The sequence below is a fragment of the Elaeis guineensis genome, chromosome 13 (assembly GCF_000442705.2).
Source record: "Elaeis guineensis isolate ETL-2024a chromosome 13, EG11, whole genome shotgun sequence".
NCBI classification, from domain to species: Eukaryota; Viridiplantae; Streptophyta; class Magnoliopsida; order Arecales; family Arecaceae; genus Elaeis; species Elaeis guineensis.
Genome location: NC_026005.2, coordinates 27,963,730 through 27,983,831, shown reverse-complemented (window position 1 = coordinate 27,983,831; position 20,102 = coordinate 27,963,730). Strand labels below are relative to the sequence as shown.

Genomic DNA, 20,102 nt, shown 5'->3' with positions numbered 1-20,102 from the left:
GCAGGAGAAGAAGAAGAAGATGTTAAAGAAGATGATCGGAGACAGTCTCGTTGAGTACTCTTTTAAGAACAAGGGTCCTGCGAAGACACAAGGGCCCTCCCTTTAGCGTCAATTCTATTGGTGCAGAATACCACCGACATCAGAGAAGCTGGAGTCGAGAGAATCGCGGCCACCGTCGGGACCTACAAAAAAAGTCTAAACCGAAGTTGGGGGTGCTCCGACAAGACCCTCCGATGCTCAAGTCAGTACTCTGCTTCAACGAAAATGGAGCATTCGAATGGAATTTTAGCAGAGTTTCGAGATAGAGTTTAGAGCTTAGAGGAGAACGTATCTGGGAGGGTCTCTTTTATAGATGGGGGAGCGTAACCGCTTGATAGCGATGTCCGTAACTACCTGGTAGTGGGTCGTTCAGGGCCACGTGGAGTTTGTTACGAAGAGTAGAGTGGTGTCTGTTGTCGCGACTTGTCGGAGAGTGGTGGAGCCACATGGAATCTGTTATAGAGAGTAGAGTGGTGTCCTTTATCGTGACTTGCCAGAGAATGGTGGGGCCACGTGGAGTTTGTTACAGAGGACAGAGTGGGGTAGTGTCGTTATCGCGACTTGCCAGAGAGTTCGGGCTGGATGGCTGAAGCTCGACTGGGATGTCTGATGGAGTGGAATGGCTCTCTGTCTCAGCAATCTAAGAGAAGCTCGGATGTTTTCGAGGTTGCTGTCGAGTCCACTGTTGTCAGGTGCCTTGGGTGCTGATGCTGCAGGCAGAAGTCATCTGCTATAGAAGCTCGGACGGAGATTTCTGTTGGAGAAGTCTGGCAGGAATCTGATTGCTAGAGAAGTTTGTCTGAAATTTGTCTGATGTAAAAGCTCATCTGAAGACTGTCCGCTGGAGAGGTTCGGTTTCACGAGGAATCCAGCAGAAGGTCGATCGATAGTGGAGTTCGGAAGGCATTGTGGAAGTTCATCCGCTGGAGGAGTCTTGAGGACACTGTGGAAGGTTGACCATTGGAGGAGTTTGGAATTCAATTCTATTGTAAAAGTTCGGACGGAGTCCGATTCTTGTAGGAGTCCAGAAGGAGGCCACTTACTGTAGAAGCTCGGATGAAGACCGATTGCCATGGAAGCTCAGATGGAGACTTCTTATTATAGAAGCTCGGATGAAGTCTGCTTGCAATAGAAGTTTGGAGTAGAGATCCGGCTGGTGGAGCCCATCCGTTGTAGAAGTTCATCTGGGATCCATCCGCTGTAGAAGTTCGGACGGAGTCTGGCTCTTGTAGGAGTTCGGATGAAATTTGGAAGGTGGTCGACCACCGTAAAAACTTGGATGGAGTCTGCTTATTGTAGAAATCCTGCTGCTAGAGAAGATCGATCATTGACAAAGTTCAAAAGAAGATCGGAGTAAAGTTGATCGTGGCTGGAAGAAGTCTGGAAGAGATTCGGAGAGTAGTCGATCACTGTAGAAAATTAGCTGATAGTAAAGCCCAGAGAGCATTTGGAGCAGTCCGGTAGATGAACAGAGGAGCTCATTATTGGAGAAGTCCGGATGGCATGATAGGAGTTTGTCCATTGGAGAAATCTGGAGGACACTATGGAAGGTCGACTGCTGGAGGAGTCCGAATGGTATTTTGGAAGCTCGGACGACCGAGGGAGTTCAGAAAGATGCCGCACAAGGTCGGAAGCCGGAAGAGCCCTGGGAGGGTCGGCCTCTTAAGAACTTCGACTGGAGTTATTTTATACCCAACATCAATCTAATCCTAAGGAATCTCACTTAAATGCTATTAAAAAAATTTTTAGATATTTAAAAGAAACATAAAATCTAGGTCTTTGGTTTTCAAAATAATCTTCTATGGACTTAATAGGTTTTTCTGATGCAGATTTTGCTGGATGTAAACTAGATAGAAAAAGTACTAGTGAAATTTGTCAATTTCTAGGAGTAAACTTAATCTCTTGATTCAGTAAGAAGCAAAATTCAGTGATATTATCTACGATCGAGGCCGAATACATTGTAGCTGGAAGTTGCTGTGCTCAAATCTTATGAATTAAGCAACAACTCATAGATTTTGGTATTGAACTTAAAAACATCTCCATAAAATGTGATAGTACTAGTGCCATCAATTTGATCAAAAATTCAATTCAATACTCTGGGTTAAAACACATTAAAATTAGACATCATTTCATAAGAGAACATATTCAAAATAATGATATAACACTTGAATACATAAACACTGAAAAATAACTAACTGATATTTTTACCAAAGTATTAAATGAAAATAAATTTTATAAAATTAAAAGAGAATTGGATATCTTAGATCCTTCTACTTGAATTTCAATCATAATTTCACTCTCAAAATCCTTCTAAAATTTTTTGACATCATTATCTTAATTTTGGGAGCAATCTATCTTTTTTTGAGATTTTTTCAAGACAATTAAAAATCATCAGTGCTATTCAGATACCTTTTCAGATTTTTTTTCATTGAAATACTCAATCAAAAATTATATCGAAATTTATCTGAACTTTCAATGATCATCTCAACTCGATATGACCAATTTTAATTTTTTTTTTTGAATTTTTTTTATTTTTAAATTTCTTTTTCATCGTCTGAACCTTTTTCAGATGGGACGACCTATGTGGGATATCCCAATTGATCAGGCAAATGATTTTCATGTGAGCCGACCCGAATCCTATTCCATTAAAAGGGCCTCTGGGGCATCTCAAATCCCAAAACCCTTCATCTCCCTCTCATCCCAAACCTAGAAATCTCATTCTAGATCTCCCAAAAATTTCAAAATCCCATAAGATCATGGATCACTCTCCTCAATTTTTTTGATCTCATGGTGTTTCCCGGCTATGCAACCCAAGAGGGGGGGGGTTGAATTGGATTTTTAAAATTTTAAAGTTAATTTAGAACCACAAAGATTAAGTAATAATAAGCAAGTTATGTGTAGTAAGTGATTTAAGCTAAGTGTAGAAATGAGATGCAAGAATGCAAGGAAATAAGAAAATTTAGATAGAGAGCAAGTATGCACACCACAAACAAATAAGATTTATAGTGGTTCAGTGCCAACTTTGCACCTACATCCACTCTCCAAGCTCCTACTTGAAAATTTAAATCTACTAAAATGTATTCAACAAGAATACAACGTTAGTACCTCTAACTCTAGCTATCCTAAGCTAAAATACTTATTTTTTGGGTACAAACCAATCCAATACAATCTTATTCAAGGTTCGGATCAACCTATCCAAGTTTTGGATCCTTCCAAAACTAAAGAACAAGACAAAAACAGAGTATAAGAGTTAATGACAAGGAATACAAGTTTAGCTCCTTTAATGAGCAAATAAAATCTTAAATACACTTTACACAATAAAGAAGAAGCTTTTTTGATTTTTCTCAAAGTTGTTGAAGACTTGAATGAGCTCTTGAGGGGTTGGTGAACTTGAAATGAAAGCTTCTTTTGCTTAAAGAGGGTTTTTTGCTTAAGGTTGAAATGAATGCTTGAAAAATCTTGAAAACTTTTTTTTTCCTCCTTCAAGTGCCTTTATATCTTCAATAGATGCTAGAGATAAATCTGGACTGAAATAGAGCCGTTGGAGTGCATTAAATGAGTATTAAATACGGTCAACATGAACTAAAAAACTAGCCATTACGAAAATTTTCTGTCGCAGGAGTCGACTCATAGAGTCGACCTCTACACAGGGGTCGACTCATAGGGTTGACCTCTATGGTGCAGAACAGAAAGTCACTATTCTGTATCTTTGACTTGCACAGCAATAGAGGTCGACTCATAGGGTCGTCCCCTTTGGATGTGCCAGCCAAAAATAGCATGCCATTCAGCTCTTTTGACAGGGATCGACCCTAGGGGTCGATCCTTTTCTTTAAACTTGATTTTTTCTTAAAATATATATCCAAAAAATATGAAATTATCTCCAATTGATCATAAATCTTCTGTTCTTGCTTTTGAAGTTCTCAAATCAAAACTTGATAAAATTATGATTTTGCTCATGAAATATAATAAATCTTTTTTTAAGTCAAAATCATTAGTAACCCTCTCAAATGTATTGTAATCATCAAAATTAATTCATGGAGCAACAATCTTCTCTTTTTTGATGATGACAAAATACTTGAGCAAAAGTAAAATATAACATATATAAAGTATTGATTAAAAATTTTAAATTTATGAAGATGCATCACTTAAACATTATAGTCAATTGTTTGAATAAAATGCATCATGAGTAGTTTGAAGATTAGTTTTTAAAATAGCTTATAAGATTATTTTTTTTTGACAAATTTACTTATTGCTCGATTTTATTTCTCTACTTTTCTTTTTTGACAACATCAATTAAGATCACTACTTTATTTTTTTTAAAAAAAATGAAAAAGACTCCCCCTCACTATGGCAATCATAAAGGACATTTCAATTTGCTTATATAAAAGATATTGTCATTCATAATATTTCATAGCACATATATGAGGTATTTTTCATATCACAAAATTAAGATATTTTAATTGATGCCATTCTTAAAAATCAATCCAAATGATACCACATTCATAGAAGTTAAAAGCATATATATATATATATATATATCCAAAATGACATAAGTGTCACATTACATAAGAGTCAAGTCAAAATATAACTTTTCATTAGTCAATCAGCCAACAAATACAAAGATCATAAGCTAGATCCTAGATATAAAAGACTAACTATGCTAGATCTAATAAATATCATGGTTGGAGGTATCAGAAGAGTCAGAGATATGATGAGGAGTCTCAGGATCAAGGCCACGGGCATGTCCTCGACCATGTCTTCCTTGGCCACGGGTAGAAGTACCAGCACGAGCAGAAGGACGGGAAGGTCCTGGAGCCTGAGAAGCTATGGACTGTGCTAGAAGAGAAAGTTTGATAGTGTCCAATTATTCCAAAGCTCTCATCAAAGACTGCATCAGGGTACCAATCTAAGTAGAGACAGTCTCATTAGATCCCCTGATCTCCCTCCTTAAAAAATCAAAGCCACTTTGTAAAACACCTCGAAGCCTAGCCACCTCTGTAGATAGGTCGGAGACCTCCATGATGTTTTCTTGTGGGTGGAGAAAGGCTAAGGCTAATACCTACCTCTGTAAATCTAAAACTTTGCCCATCAGTCTCAGAATATATCCCTCAAGCTCTTTAATACGTGCGGACTAAGCTGTAAGCATCTGAAAGACAGTAGAGATATGAGAGATCAAGATCTGGTCTAAAACAGCCTGAGATGACGTCCTCTAAGTAAAACCTGAGATGGCAAACTACTGGGATAAAATAGAGGCAACCCACTGGGACATCAACTCAATCTGATCATCTGCAAGTCTGACCTCTGAAGGATCTACTCTGCTCCCAGACTGTGGGACAGAAATATGCCTCCTCACTAACTCTGGAGGACTAGCCTCATGATCAGATACGAACTGAATATCAGGAGATGCTCTGTGATCATGAGGAGGTGAAGACGGTCCCTCCTCCTCTGCTCTCTCCTCTGCTCTCTCTTCTACTTTTTCCTTAACACCCTTCGACCAACCACCATCAGTCTTTGAAAAACCCATGCGATGCAGTGTGTGACGATTGATGGTGTCAGAATGTGACAATCTGGTGACTGCCTCCTCCTCAAAACAGACTCCGAATCTCCTAAAGATTAGGGTGAGTGCCATACCATAAGGCAAGTGAGCCTTAGATCTATTCAGGGTCTCCCTCATGGCCTCAAACATTAAAGCAGGAAGGTTCAAGGAGGTCTCAATGATCACATGGTACATGATGCAAATATCTCTACCAGATAAGAGGTCATGCCTGGCACTCTTAGGGACAAAAAGTTTGGTAACCATGTGATGCAAAAGTCTCATTTCTACTGAAAGAATCCTTGCTTCTAATTTATTTAAATTTTCAGTAAAAGTTCTCCTTAAAATAATATTTATTCTTTCTTCTTTGATTGGAAGCTCCATATGAGTATAACCTTCACAAGGCAAGTGTAAGATTTGTCCCAAATGCAATGGATCAAGAACAATGTTAACACCTTTCACTAATGATTTTACTGTTCCATTGCAGTAACTTAAATTCAAATAGAATTCTCTGACCAAATCAACATAAGTATTTTCTTTCAAAAGATAGTAAAACTCCCATCCTTGATTTTTAATTTTTGATCCAATAGAGAACCTTTCTTTTTCAAAAAACTTAAAATCTATGTTCTTTCCAGATTCTACTCTTCGATTGGAGAGAGGTACCTTGTTTGGACTGAGTGGAGACTGTGAAGAAGCTGGAGCAAGATCTAGAACTGAGGTTGGAGCAAGAGAGGGCTCGACTGCCATTCTTTTTCTATGCATATCCTTCTCTAACCCACGAACAGACTTTCTTCTCTACGGTAGCTTCAATTTGGGATCCATTTCAAACAAGTGAGACTTGCAAGCAGTTTAGAAGACTTAATGAGAGGTAGAGTGGAAAGAATTTTAGAGAAAAAATAAAGATTTTGGAGAGATGGACCACCGGTTGGGAGATGAGGGTTTGAAGCTGGGGTAAGCTTGATTCGCCCAAATGAGGAAAAGAAGGAAAAGGGATTTAGTTTCTAAGAGAGCGATTTGAATGGAGAAAACTGGTGGGAAAAAGAATTTTAAGAAATTTTTGCGGTTAAGAGAGTGGAGAGGGAGGAGATTTTTGTTCGATGGGATGAGGAAGACGAAAGGCAAAGGGTTGACTCATTTACAAAAGGAGATTTTTTAATAAAATAGAACGTCTGATGAGTTTTAATGAAAATTATAAGTTTATCCTGAGATCGACCCTATGGGTCGACTCATGACTAAAAAAATTTAAAAAAAATGATAAAAAAATTTTGAAAAAATTTGAAACTTAAGAGAAGGATGTCTATTTAAGAGATTGATCATATGAAGGATAGTTTTGAGCTTTTAAAAAAGGAGAGAAGAGAATTGAGCTCAAAAATTTGGTTCAATAAATTTTTGGTAAAAAGAACTTGGAATCAGAAAGATACTTAAGCTGATGGATCAAGAATTCCTAGTTCTCTCCTAATTTTACAAAATCTATCTTTACTTAAGATCTTGGTAAAGATGTCAGCCAATTATTTTTCAGTACAAATATAATTAAGAATTATATTATTATTTTGGATATGTTCTCTTATGAAATAATGTCTAATTTCAATATGCTTTGATCTAGAATGCTGAATTGGATTTTTAGTTAGATTAATAGTACTAGTGTTGTCACATCTTATGGGAGTTTTATTGAGTTTGATGCCAAAGTTTTCAAGTTGTTGCTTAATCCACAAGATTTGAGCACAGCAACTTCCGACTGTAATGTATTCGGCCTCGATCATAGATAGTGCCATCGAATTTTGCTTCTTGCTAAATCAAGAGATTAAGTTAACTCCAAAAAATTGATAAATTCTACTAGTACTTTTTCTATCTAATCTACATCCAGCAAAATCGATATCTGAATATCCTATTAAGTCAATTGATGAGACCTTAGAATATCATAATCTTAGAATTTGTGTACCTTTTAAATATCTAAGAATTTTTTTAACTGTATTTAAATATGATTCTTTTGAATTTGATTAAAAATATGCACATAGACAAATACTAAATATAATATCTGATCTACTAGCAGTTAAATACAATAATGAACCAATCATGCCTCTATAAAGTTTTGAGTCTACATTTTTACCTCCTTCATCCTTGTCAAGCTTACATGATGGGCTCATGGGGGTACCAATTGCTTTGGACCCCTCCATTCTAAATCTTTTGAGTAGTTCTCTTATGTACTTGTTTTGGGTGATGGAGATCCCTTCCTTTGTTTGTTTGATTTGGAGTCCGAGGAAGAATGTAAGTTCTCCCATCATGCTCATCTCGAACTCCTCCTACATGAGCTTAGCAAAATCTAGACAAAGAGTTTCATTAGTAGATCTAAATATAATATTATCAATATATATTTGTATAACTAAGATGTCATCATGATTTCTTTTAATAAAAAGGGTTGTGTCTATATTTCCTCTTGAAAAACCATTATCAAGCAAGAATTTACTTAACCTTTCATACCAAGCCCTCGGTGCTTGTTTTAAGCCATATATTGCTTTGTTTAATTTGAAAACATGATTAGAAAAAGCATGATTTTTAAAATCGGAGGATTGTTCTACATAAACTTTTTCGACAATATAACCATTTAGAAAAGTACTTTTGACATTCATTTGGAATAACTTAAAATTCATAAAACATGCATATGCAAGTAAAAACCTAATTGCTTCTAATCTAGCAATAGGTGCAAAGGTCTCATCAAAATCAATTTTTTCTTCTTGATTACAACTCTTTGTAACCAATCTTGCTTTATTCCAAATTATATTTTCATGTTCATCTAATTTATTCCTATATACCCATTTTGTGCCAATTACTGGATAATTTTTAGGTCTTGATACTAAAGTCCATACATTATTTCTTTCGAATTGATTAAGTTCCTCTTGCATTATATTTATCCAATTATAATCCTTTTCAGCTTCATCTATGGGTTTTAGGTTCAAAATGAAAAACAAATGCAAAATGATTGTATGCATCTCTAAGTGAAGAACGAGTTCTTACTCCATGTATAGGATTATCAATGATTAATTCTTTGGGATGATTGTGATCATACCTCCATTCTTTGGGTAGATTATTTGTACCTTGAGATTGTTCTTGTTATTCTTCACCTTCATCCTCTTGTTTGTTATCATGTTCTTCTTTATTTTGAATTATTGAGTCTTTTAGGGTGAGCTCCTTCATCCCTTCTATAAGAAGATCTGCATCATCAATACTTTCACTCTTCCTTGAAGGAAGATCATTAGTCTCATCAAAAACAACATGTATTGACTCCTTTACTAAAGTTCTTTTGTTGAAAACTCTAAAAGCTTTGCTAGAAGAGGAGTAACCAAGAAAAATAGCTTCATCGAATTTTGCATCAAATTTTTCTAATCTCTCTTTACCATTGTTTAAAATAAAACATCGACAACCAAAAATATGAAAAAAATACAATGTTTGGTTTTCTTCCTTTCCAAAGCTCATAGGGTGTTTTTTTTAGAATTGGTCTAATTAAAGCACGGATTAAAATGTAACATACCATGTTAATTGCTTCCGCCCAAAAGTATCTTGGGAGGTTGCTTTCACATAGTATGGTACGGACTATTTTTTTGAGGATTCTATTTTTCTTTTTTACTGCCCCATTTTATTGGGGTATCCTAGGTGCTGAAAAGTTATGGTCAATACCTTTTTCATCATAAAATTTTTTAAAATCTTGATTTTCAAATTTGATTCCATGATCACTTCGAATATTTTGAATTGAAAAATTTTTTTCATTAGTAACTCTTCGATAAAACTTTGAGAACACATGAAAAGTTTCATCCTTATGTGCCAAAAAAAAATCTATGTAAAATGAGAGAAATCATCAATAATTATAAAGTCATATCATTTTTCACCTAAACTAGTAGTTCTAGTGGATCCAAATAAATCCATGTGCAATAATTTTAATGGCCTAAAAGTTAAAACAATATTTTTAGATTTAAATGAGACTTTTATTTGTTTACCTAGTTAGCATGCATCACAAATTCTATCTTTTTTAAAATTTAATTTAGGTAAGTCGGTAATCAATTTTTTTTAATAAATTTTGAAAGTGAATGCATGCTAATAAGTGATATATTTTTATATTTATTGTAGGTATTTTTGATAATTTATGGTGCTAACATCTACTTAAAAATTCTAATTTCATGAATTTATTAAATTTTCTTAAAAAATAAGTAATTTTGAAAAAATATAAAATTAGATATATTTATAAAAAATAAATGTTAATTTAATTAAACAATTTAAGTACCAAAATAAAGAAAAATTTTTGAAAAATTTAATGCATATTTTTTTTTAATTTTTTAGATGAAAATTGGAACGAAAATAGAGCTACAATATCTTAAAAAATAAAGAAAATAGCCTTCGATATACGGTGGATCGACCGCTCAGTCCATAGAGCCAGGGTGCGGTCCACAAAAATAGTTATGCGATCCACAAGCATGGTTCACAGTGAGAAAAAGATACTGGGCGCAATCCAACGGCTGAGATTTAATCCAACTTAGATCCAATGACAGTTGTTCATTGTCGATTTATAAGAGGACTCTTTTATGCGATCCGATGGTCCAAAACCAATCTTAGGTGCGATCAGATGGCTGTGGTTCGATCCAACTTTGATAAGGATAAAACTATGGATTTTGGGCAGATCTGGGTGGTTCAAGCTCCATCCGACAGTCAGAAATATTCTTAAGGGGATTAATATGATTTTTAAGAGTTTTAGGACTTTTTTTCCTATCAAAAAATTATGAAAAAATTATCTATAAATAGGAGATCTGGGAATAAGCTTGAAGAGCAAAAAAATTGAGTAAAAAGTATAGAAAAAATAGAAAAAAAAATTAGATAGGTTTAGGAACCCAAGAAAAAGAAGGAGAGAAGTCGGTTCACTCTACGGAGTATGACGGAAGACGGAGAGGTCATCAACCATCTTTTCGACGAGGCTTGACTGATCAACTTCAGATCTTTATTATAGTTTTATTTTATTTTATTATTTTTTTAAATTTTTTATACTTAAATTTCAATTTTAATTAATATAAAATTTATTTTCTTACACTTTAAATTTCTATCTTTTATTTTTTGCAAGTAGATGCTAGGATCTAGTTAGTAGATCTTAGTATCCAATTTATTTTATACTTTTTAAATTTCTATTATTTATTTTTATTGTAAGTAGATACTACGATCTAGTTAGTAGATCTTAGTATCCGATTTATTTTTCATACTTTTTATTTTTATTTTTTGACTTAAATTGCTTTCTCCAAAATTTTATTTTCTTTTTGTAAAATCAAAGATTTCAAGTCAAAATCCTGTCTTCTCTATGAATTTGACCCGACTCACTACTTTCTATATATTTTTAATTTTTATTGAAGTCAGAATTCGATTGATAATCACGGTGTCCTAACGATAGCATCACGATCGTATCAATTTTTGGCGTCGTTGTCGGGGAAGGCACCAATTTTAATATTTAATTTCTTTAATTTTTTTTATGACTATTGCTTACTAACTTCTTTTATCTTTTTATAAAAAAAAAATTCAAAAATTCAAAAAAAAAGGGAGATAGAAAGCTTCCAAGTTGGTGAGATTAATCCTAACCCTAGCCTTAACTATTTTTTTAGTATTAATTACTATTTTTTTTAATTAACCTAAAATTCATCCACATAAATCTAATAAAAATTGCATGACAAGAGTAGAAACTTAATTTTTAGGAGCATTCATCATTGTAGATTTATTTTTGGTGATCGCTGGAGACAAGGTAAGCTTTCAAGTTTTATTAGTTTCATGCATCTAATTTAGTTGCATAAAACTCCTTGTTTGAAATTGGTTATGCATATTCATCTCAAATCAATTTAAGAACAACACCCATAACAAGATAAGGTGGGAATTTCATCACCCTCTCTTGGCCCAAAAACAACCAACCAACATCCCACATTAACCCTAGCCTAACTAAAATCAAGTAGACATTGGCCCCTAGTATTAATCGAGTTCAGTTCTGAGTATTGTGGTCAAGTCAAGTGCAAAGTAAGTCCGGACTCACTCCTGAAACTGATGTCTAAGGCTAGAGGTTATAAAGGCTCTGCCTAAGTGGACTCATGGTTATTTAATTGGTTTCGTTAGCTTATTTGGCCAATTCAATTGGTGTCTAAGGCAAGCAATGGGGGGACCCCCACAATCCCACCTCTTACCTGACTAGTTGAAGGAAGTGAGAATAAACCCAATTTGTATCTAGACTAAGCCACTCTACATCGAACTGTTAGATCTAAGAAATCCATAGGTGTCTAAGTTTAATTGTTTGCTAACTTGATTATAATTAACACTAAATCACAACTAATTCTTTCCACCTTACGTATCTAGGTCTAGGGCTCTTTCTTTCTTCTCTCTCCTTTTTCTCTTAAAAAAAAAATAAAACAAAAAAAATCTCTCTATCCTGACCTAGTTGAACCCAATCATGAGATTGAACGATTGATTCATATTAAATCTGAAAATCAGATGGCTAGAGATCCTAGAGAACCACCTAGACAGATGAAAGAATATTTTACTCCTTCCACCTATAATCCATTGACTTGTATCCACTTACTTGATATCCCTGCAAGCCACTATGAGATCAAGTCGACCACAATCCAGATGCTTCCGTCTTTCTATGAAAATACTAATGAAGATCCTTACGAGCATCTGGATGAGTTCTTAGAAATTTATTCCATGATGAAAATTCAAAATTTTACTGATGATGCACTTAGATTGACCTTATTCCCCTTCTCACTTAAAGATAAAGCCAAGTACTGGCTTGGCACAATAGGGAGACCAATCCAAACTTGGGCTGAAATGCAGCACGAGTTTCTTAAGAAATTCTATCCCATAGGTCGAATCAACACCATAAGGCGAGCCATCACTGGATTTGCTCAGCTTTCAGGAGAATAAATTCATGAATCATGGGAGAGACTTAAGAAACTTCTTAGAAAATGTCCACACCATGGTCTATCTAAGTGGTAAATTGTTCAAACTTTTTATGAGAGTTTAGATGACCAATACAGATAGATGGTAGATGCATCTTGTGGGGGTGCATTCATAAGTAAAAGTGAGGATGAAGCCTACACTTATTTAAAACTTTGAGTGAAAATTCAATCAATCATTCTTCATTATCCTCCTATAAAAGATCAATCCCTCACCAAAAATGGGTAGAAATTTTTTAGATTAAGCAAACAGACTCTAGTCCTAAGGCCGATCTGAACCTAATAGCCCAAAGATTAAATAAAGTCGACCTTCTTGCTTAGAAATTTGATCAGTTCCTAGCATTAGGTCAACAATCTCCTGCACAATACACACCACCACCTAATTATCAGGAGATTTATTCTATCTGTGCTAGCCCGGCCCATCATGTGAGCGAATGTCCCATAGCTGCACAGTTTCCACCTTTCATTCAAGAACAAGTTCAAGCTACCCAAGGTTACTCCAAACCTGTCAATGATCCATTCTCTAACACATATAATTCAGGCTGGAGGAACCATTCTAGTTTTTCTTGGAGACCCCAACAGACTCAGGCTCAGATCTAAATTCTTTCTTTGCAAAACTTTCAAAGTAGGCCTCCATACCAGAATTATGCCTACAATAGAGGTCAACCCAGTCAATCTATCTAGCCACCATATCAAAATCAGCCACCATACCCACCTCCTCAATAGACCAATCTAGCCAACAATAGATTTAGCCAACTTCAACAAATGATCATGACTCAACAGCAATCCCTCGCTAGGCTAGAAGCACAAATAGATCAATTAACTGAATCTACCATGAGGAGAAAACTAGGTCAATTGCCAAACGAATCAGCACCAAATCTTAGGAACAATCCATCCACTCATCAACCATCTGGATCTAGTCATCAATCCAATGTCCCATCTAAAAATCCTCAATTTGAAAATGCCAAAGCAATTACTGAACTTAGAAGTGATAGGATTCTTAAGGACCCATACCAAGATCAGGTGAGAGAAGCTAGTACTGATGCTAGTCCAAAGGAGAATTTAGAAGAGGAGATTAGTACTGAGACTAACGTAATAAAAAAATCTAAGCCCAGTACTGATATTGATCTAAGTGATAAAGAGAAGAGAGCAGATGAGCTACCCAAGATATATTCACCAAAAGTCCTGAATTCTTCAACCCTAGAAGTTGGTTCTTCTACTCTAGAATCATCACCTCCTCCAGAACTGCAGTCATCTTTGATTACACCTGAGTACCTATGTTTAAAATCAAATGATACCCTTTCAGCACCTATTACTTCAAACTCAACTCCTAACCTAAAAACTCAATTCATGAGCATTTTAGAAGAACAAATAGGAGAAATTCTCAACAAACAAACGTCTGTGAATGGATTTGTGAACTATCTTTCTAAAATTAAAAATGGGGATGTGAAATACTTTCTGAAGATTGATAAATAAAATATTAAAATTTATTATAGACCATCTTCTTGAGATTGGCAATCCAAAACCATTGAAATTTGTCAATCCAATATTCGACACAGGATAGGTGAGAGAATCAGCATGGTTTGACTGAAGACGGTAAACTTAGCGCTTCCTGAGAGGCAATCCAGTTTTCAAGTTTTTAATTTTTGCTTTTGCCTTTACTTTCTTTTGCATTTTATTTAGGATAATCGAGTCTTGCTTTGTATCTTTTGTAGGGATTTGAAAATAATCTTGGCTAAGTTGGGGGGAGAATCAATTTTGAAAAGACTTATGGATCAGGTGATATCTCTCCTTTTCTTTCTCTTTACATGCACCGTTCATATTTCCTACTCCATTGAGGACAATGTTGATTAAGTTGGGGAGGAAGAATAAAATTTTTTTTTAAAATCCTTAAGTAAGTTAGTATTTAGCATTTAAGCATATGATTACATTGAAGAATCCAGTTAAACCAAGCATTTTAAAAAAAAATTGATGCATAAATTAGAGAGTTTGTGAGATATTAAGAGATCAAGTATTAAGAAAATTTAATAAAGAGTTAAGTTTAGAACTTAAATAGTTTTTTTTGAGCATTTCTAAATTTTTCTATCAGCATCAAAGAAGAGTTAACTTTTTATGGGTTTGTGTAAAGTAACTATACATTTTTTCATATATTAAAAAAAAAATTTTAAGTACTTTATGCTGAGTAACTGGGCCTCTTTGCTTAAGCAAGCATTGAGTTTCGCGTCAAAAGATATGAAGGGCAAAGAAGCTTTGCTGTAAAGCTAGTTTTAACTCGTAGTCTGTTTGATTCGAGCAAGTAGGTTCGAGGGGTATTTTATACCTAGTGCCCTAAAGTCATCTAGTTTGGGAGTCATTGACTGAAAACTCGCTACATGGGTCAAACAAAAAGTTTAAGAGGTTAAAACACTCAATAGCAGTACAACATTAAAAAAAAATCAATCAATAAATGAAGGACGGAAGTAACAATATACTTGTCTATGTGAAGGTGAATAATTTAGAGATAAAGGTAGGGATAATTTGAAAAAATTTAGAAAAAATTTAGTGTTCTTAGTTTAACTCTCATATTGACTAGTATTAATACCCCAATGATATACCTTATTTACGTTTTACTGAACATCAGTGGCCCTTTTAAAAATTATTTGGTGAAATTCAAAACTTTAAGTTAAACGGTACTTGATTCTAAATTCTTTCTTTACTCGAGGATGAGTAAAGTTCAAGTTGGAGAGTGACTAACATGTGCAAGTCTACGGTGCCAAAGCCAACTAATCTCATTAATTTTGGTATTCAAAGCTACTAGGCATTGCATGTTTATCTTGGAAAGATCATTCAAATCTATCATATAAATATTATCATATCTATGCCTAACAAATTTAATACCTTTATCATTGGGACTAGTTACTATGCATAATGAGGATTCAAAAATAACTTTGTATCCTTTATCACAGAATTGACTAATGCTTAATAGATTATGTTTCAAACCATCTACTAATAAAATATTTTCAATATACTTGGAGGGAGTGATACCAATGTTACCTATACTGATGATCTTTTCTTTGCTATTATCTCCAAAGGTGACCATTCCTCCATCTTTTGCATCAAGTAGGATGAATTAGGATTCATCACCGGTCATGTATCTTGAGCACCCACTATTAAGATACCATTTTCGATTTGTTCCTTGAGATGCAAGACACACCTACATGCAAAAATCAAGTTTTCACTTTAGGTACTCAAGTTTTCTTGGGTTCTCTTTGGTTAGTCACAATGGTTCCTTTTGGAACTCATATTTTCTTCACATTAGAATTTTCAGATTTGCTAGAGAAACAAGTATAGAATTTGTATCCTACTTTACCATATTTAAAGCAAGTAATATTTAAAAACTTGTTGCTTGATGAGTTCGCATAGATGTTTTTCAAAAATTTTTATTTCTTTAAAGGGTTGTACCAAGACCGACTTTATCATAAACGATCTTTTGATTATCAAGTATCATTTGAAGTTTAGTTAAACTAAGAGTGAACTTTTCTACCATAGGTTTTAACTTAGCAATTTTATTTTTTAAGTTTAGATTTTCTTGTGTTAAGACCAATTTTTTATTTGAAATAATTTTATTTTTTTTAGTAAAGATTGATTCTTTGATTTTAATTCTTTGTTCTTTACCCGTAACTTCTTTAGATCATCAACTAGATCATAAAATGCTTCTTGAAGTTCTTCAAAAGTAAAGTCATCAGGAGTTTCAGTATTTACCTTATTTTCATGTGCCATAAGGCACAAGTTGGCTTGCTCATGTGAATCTTCTTCTTCGGAGCTTGACTCATCACTGTCACTCCATGTAGCCACCATAGCCTTTTTCTTGTACTTCTTGGGGCCCTTCTTAAGTTATAGACATTCGGATCTAAAGTGCCCCGACTTCTTATATTCATAGCAAATAAGGGGCTGCTCCTTATCCTTCTCCTTGCTATGCTCCCCTTTTGTAGGTGGCCTCTTCCTCATCTCTTATTTTTTTTCTATAAAAATCTTTTAAACTTTCTAGTGATGAGGGCTATTTCTTCATTTTGCTCTTCATTTTCTGTTTCATCAGATTCCTCACCGAGTTGAGTAGTGGATTTGAGGGCGATTATCCTCTTCTTCTTAATATTGTTTCATGCTTAGCTCGTATGTCATTAGCGATCCTAGAAGCTCCTCCAAGGGTAAGACATTCAGATTTTTGGCTTCTTGGATTGCGGTCACTTTTGCCTCCCAAGTCCTTGGTGAAGATCTAAGAATCTTTCTCACAAGATTGTGGTTAGAATAAGACTTATCAAGACTTTTTAGACCATTAATAATATCCATAAAGTGAGTAAATATTTTAGTTATTGATTCATCATGCTCCATTTTAAAGAGTTCATATTTGTGCACAAGCATGTTAATTTTTGATTCTTTAACTTGATTAGTGCCTTCATGAGTTACTTCTAATCTATCCCATATTTTCTTAACCGACATGCATGTTAAAATATGATTAAACTCATTAGCATCTAAAGCACAATATAAAATATTCATGGCTTTAGCATTGAGTTTGAGCCATTTTCTTGTTAATCTCATCCTATTCTCTTTCAGATTTGGTTGATTCTACACCATCAATTATCTTAGTGGATGTGTGTGAAGTGAATTTTAGTGCAGGGGTAAAATGATAATTTTAAATTTTTTTTAAAATTATTATTTTGTATTAAAAATTATTAATTAATCTAATTAATTAATATGTATAATTCCTACACAAGGATTTAAATATGATATATACATAGCATGCATTTAAATTTGAAATTCAAACTTTTACAGTAAATAATTTACCGTTATGTGTTCAGAACACATTACCTTTGTACGAATAGTTGATCATCATAATTTGACACCGTCGGGAGGGTCTAATCATCGTAATGCAGCCACACAGTATGTTTGACCTCTGTGGATCATCCACACGAAGCTTCCAATCTGATCGGCTCCTTACGAATGCTAGTTCGTGGCTGAATCCTTTTGATGGCCGATGTTGATCAAACTCCTTCGATCATGATCTGTTGATTGCTCGGATGCTTTAAATCATTAGCAGATGTAGTAGAGAGGTTGATGAAGCTCTCCCTGAAGTTTGGTGGGCTCATGATACTCGTAGCTTACCTTCTCACTTCCCGAACCCCAGGCAAAAACCCTAGGTTACTCACTGAAAACCCTGTACCCACTCTTGTTTCTTTTCTTTCTTTTTCTCTCAAAAGTTTTTGAACTTTCTACTCATGCACAAGGCTTCCTCACGCCCACTATTCTCTCTCAAAAAATTTTTACGCATGCCCCACCTCCCTTTCTCTTTTAAAACAGTGCAAGACGTATCTTATCTGCGTGAAAGGATAAAGATAAGTGGTTGCACACTTGAATTCAAATCGAATTTGAATTCAAATGCAAACCAACTCATCCTTATCCACTCTGGGTGTGAGAAGAGAGGAGGCATGGCTTCTTTGTGCATGGAGAGTTTACATGAGAAACTTTTTCTCATGTAAAGCAAGGGGCGCACAAGATAAGGTGGGTGGCATATGGATTAGTTGGTTGCCCATTCAAATTCAAACATCCTTTGAATTTGAATGGCCAACTAACTTATTTTTATCCAAATAATTAGCACACAAGGGTGGGCATGGGATGCCTTCTGTGTGGGAGAAAATTCATAAGAAGTTGCTTCTCGTGAATTCAAATGGGTGCAGAGAAGTGAGGTGGCGCAGGGAGTTGAATTCAAAAGGTGGTTTGATCATAATTGAACCAACCTAATCAAAATAGGTTAAGCACAATTAGACTAAGTTAAACCCAACTTAATTAAGCTTATTTAAGCTTAATAAAATCTTAATCAAATCAAAAATTGACTAAGCCCAACCCCTGATCAGATCAGGGACCAAAACACCTTAGTAATTAGGTCAACACTTAACCTAATCAGTCAAACCCAACTGAATCCAATTCAATTGGACTTGATCCAAAAATAATTACTCAATCAAATTAAGTTAATCAGTGATCAAATCACTAATTAAAACTCTCATAAATACTGAATCCAAATTCGATGGGCAATCGGGCATTAAAGTCCATCGATATGAAACCTTGATCAAAAAATCCCAAACCAGTGGGACTCTTGACCCCGGTATCCAAAATGTATTGGACTCATGATCAGAGAATCTTGATTCTCGATCATAGAGTCCCAGACATGTAGGACTCATAGTCTACGAGCATTAGGACTCTTCATCAGCCATCAGATCAGATAGGAACCTCTAATGTGTGTGACCTCGCAGGTTCGAACCTAAGTCGGTAGCACAAGAACCAATTCCTGTACTAATCAAAGTGACCATCTAGCAATAGTACCCGATGTTCGGATAGATTGAATAGTCACAATCACAACATGCAGAACCTACGTGAATATGGTTACTGTATAATTCATCTCTTTTGACCCCTGTGTTTAAGATGACTCAGGGTTAAACTTTCAACCCTGATTAGATCATCCGAATCATGCTCAACTCAATCAGTCCTGTGACTCCTCACTAGGAGTACCTTGGTTAAAATTTTGCTAAATTGAAACACGACTGTACACAGCTCCTGAACTGGAGTGGTCAATCCCATCTTGATACACACACCGACAAGTCAAGTACTTGACTACACCCAGCATCCTTCCATCACTAAATTAGAAATTCAGGTAGTCCAGTGCCTAAGTGCAGTGAGTTGCTTGCAAGTCATCGTGGCGGTCTCAGGTCAGAGAGATATTTATATCAATATCCCATCATAGCAAATTTTGACAGCAGAAATAACTCCGGAGTCGGTCACGTTCAGTGCAGATGTACCCTTATATCTCACCTGTATGCCATACCAGTGTCTCACACTCCTTGGTTAAGAGGACAACCAACCTATATGGCACACAACGACCTATGCTTGATAAACATTATCGTCCTTGATAACAACATATCATTTGGTCACGAACAGGTTTAAGGACTAAACGACAAATCCTCCTTTGTCGAGTCTAAATAGTCCTAAGGACTTCACCACACTACAGGAGTTCATTAGAAGATGAAACAATTTGTGATGAAAATGTCAAAATAACTTTTATTTATTTATAATTCACATACTAATACAAAAAAGAGCACAACCGTCAACAGACTAACGATTGGCTTTGGGATATTATTTCTAACAATCTCCCACTTGGCCTAAAGCCAATCGATGCAGTATCTAATACCCATCTTCGACTTGAAGTCGTCGAACTCCTTCACCGTAATGGCTTTAGTGAATGGGTCGGCCAGATTCTCCTTTCCGTCGATCTTCTAAAGGTCGACGTCACCTCGATCCATGATTTTCCAGATGAGATGATAGCGGTGCAGAATATGCTTCATCCGCTGGTGTGCCTTCGGTTCTTTCACCTGAGCAATGGCTCCAGAGCTGTCACAGTAGAGCAGAACTGGACCAATGAGGGAGGGTGCTACTCTGAGCTCGGTGATGAATTTTCTCAGCCACACCATTTTTTTGGCAGCATCTGATGCAGCGACATACTTTGCCTCGCAAACTGAATCAGCCACTGTGTGCTGCTTGGA

At 35.3% G+C, this 20,102-nt stretch overlaps 1 non-coding gene across 1 annotated transcript; it reads right to left on the bottom strand.

Annotated features, from left to right (window-relative positions):
• Positions 1-12,452: 12,452 nt before the first annotated feature.
• LOC140853536 (small nucleolar RNA R71) lies at positions 12,453-12,561 on the bottom strand. Its single transcript, XR_012136606.1, has one exon. It is a non-coding gene; the product is annotated as a small nucleolar RNA R71 (small nucleolar RNA).
• Positions 12,562-20,102: the final 7,541 nt, after the last annotated feature.